This window comes from Trypanosoma rangeli, assembly GCF_003719475.1.
Source record: "Trypanosoma rangeli strain AM80 chromosome Unknown Tra_15.4_contig_00387, whole genome shotgun sequence".
In the NCBI taxonomy this organism is placed as follows: Eukaryota; Euglenozoa; class Kinetoplastea; order Trypanosomatida; family Trypanosomatidae; genus Trypanosoma; species Trypanosoma rangeli.
Window position 1 is genome coordinate 15,493 of NW_021706133.1, and position 241 is coordinate 15,733.

Genomic DNA, 241 nt, shown 5'->3' on the forward strand with positions numbered 1-241 from the left:
ATTCTTTTTTTTAAAGGGTTTATGACCCATGTCTTCCCGAAAGATGCAAACAGAAGAAAACAGAACAAAATAATTGTGCTGTTCAGCACAACCTTTCCCCCGATACCCCAAAGAGAAGACGACTGTACACATATTGCATCCCAAATGCCGTACAAGTGACTACGTACACCGCTAGCCGGCACAGAATAGCACAACATGCGTAAAACGCATTGTCAACACAGCGCGGTATCCACAAAGAGGA